Source organism: Etheostoma spectabile, chromosome 2 (assembly GCF_008692095.1).
Source record: "Etheostoma spectabile isolate EspeVRDwgs_2016 chromosome 2, UIUC_Espe_1.0, whole genome shotgun sequence".
Classification (NCBI taxonomy): Eukaryota; Metazoa; Chordata; class Actinopteri; order Perciformes; family Percidae; genus Etheostoma; species Etheostoma spectabile.
Window position 1 is genome coordinate 14,058,986 of NC_045734.1, and position 1,761 is coordinate 14,060,746.

Consider the following 1,761-nt stretch of genomic DNA (forward strand, 5'->3'; position numbering starts at 1 on the left):
GGAAGGGAGGCAGAGTGAGAGAGGGAGACAGAGAGGTTGAAGGGCAGGGAGGGAGGAGTGCTAGTTAAGGGAGAAACTGTAAGGTGCTTTCCCAATTCTAGTCTTGAATTCATTGTTTGAAAACCATGTGGTCTGAATTTGTTTTGAGGAGAAAAAAGGACAAGATCACACAGTAGTGCTTCATGCAGACACACACACTGGCTCGCACACACACACCGTACTCATGGCAGTCTATGAAGTCACGTTGCACTTCTAGTGGGAATAGACTAAATGCGGCAAAAAATCCAAAGCAGTGATGTGAACGAAAAGGGCAATTTTTTTAATTTGATGTTTCAACAAAGCTTGTGTCAACTCTATATATAACAATGTAAAACACAAATCAAATCATGTGTCAAAAAAGTGAACCTAAAGTGCTTTCAATGAAACAATCAATCAGACATTTCCTTTAATGAGGTAGTAAGGTAAAGCCCTCTGATAGGCGGAGACATGGTTGTTTGGAAAGCCAAGTGGTTAATGGGGCTTTTCCCACATCTTTCATCCCCCCCTTCCTCATCTGTTTTCAATTGAGAAATACGGATTGCCTCGTTTCTTCTGTTTGTCTCACTTCATCTCTCTCTTTTTCTTTGTTTTACTCTTCTACCTAATTTTTGCTGTATTCATTATGTTCTTGTTTGTCAAGGTTAAATAAGAAGGGAAAATCCAGAAATTTTGGAACTCATTATGAAAAAAATGTGTATCCACTGAGATTTCATTCAAAAACACAAAAGCACACACTCCCTTGCTCTGTCATATAAATGTTCTATTGTACCCAAATGTTCATTATTTATTATATGGGAGGAACCCAATGTTCTTAATTCTTTGTTTGAACACACCATACTAAAATAATGGCTTTAAATAGACAGTTCCACCCTCAAAATTAAAACTTTTTCCCATTACTTGTAGTGCTATTTATCAAACTAGATTGTTTTAGTGTGAGTTGCCCAGTGTTGGAGATGTCAGCCATGGAGATGTCAGCCTTCTCTCTAACATAATGGAACTAGATGGCACTCAGCGCGTGGTGCTCAAAGCGCCAAAAAAATACATAAACAAATTCACAAGCAATGTCTCTTTCCAAAAATTATGAACCGATTACTCAAGATAATCCACAGATCTGGTTATAAGCAATTTCACGTAGGAACTACTTTCTTTCTATCAAACATAAATGGTGTCCTCCTCAGCTAAGCTGCAGCGCCACCTAGCTCAGGTATGCTGGCAGTATCGGCAATCTACAGTTCCAGCTCATAAGCGGACAAGTTTCTTCAAAATGTGCTGCCTTCTGTGCAGTGTTATAGTTGGCAGGTATAGTTTGATAGAAAGAACATAGTTCCTACATGAAACTACTCACAAGCATGGAGCAGCTTTCAGCGGAACAATGGAGGAAACAAACTGCTCTGTGAGCAAGGAGCAGAAATTCTCACCACTCCACTCTGCTTACATGCTCAGCAGGGCAAATAAGAAGATATATTTTAGAGAAAGGGATACTTTGCTGATTTAAATCTAGCTCTGTGTCATGGAAGTGTTGGCAGTGTGTTGTTGTGGTGGCCGCTGTGCACTGGCGCCACGGAGGGAAGCCACACACCATTCATCCAAACACACTGCCCACATCAAATTGACACAGAGCTGAATTTAAATCAGCAAAGTATTCCTTTATGATGGTTAAGGTTAGCTGTCCATCTGTGTGTGTGTGTGTGTGTGTGTGTGTGTGTGTGTGTGTGTGTGTGT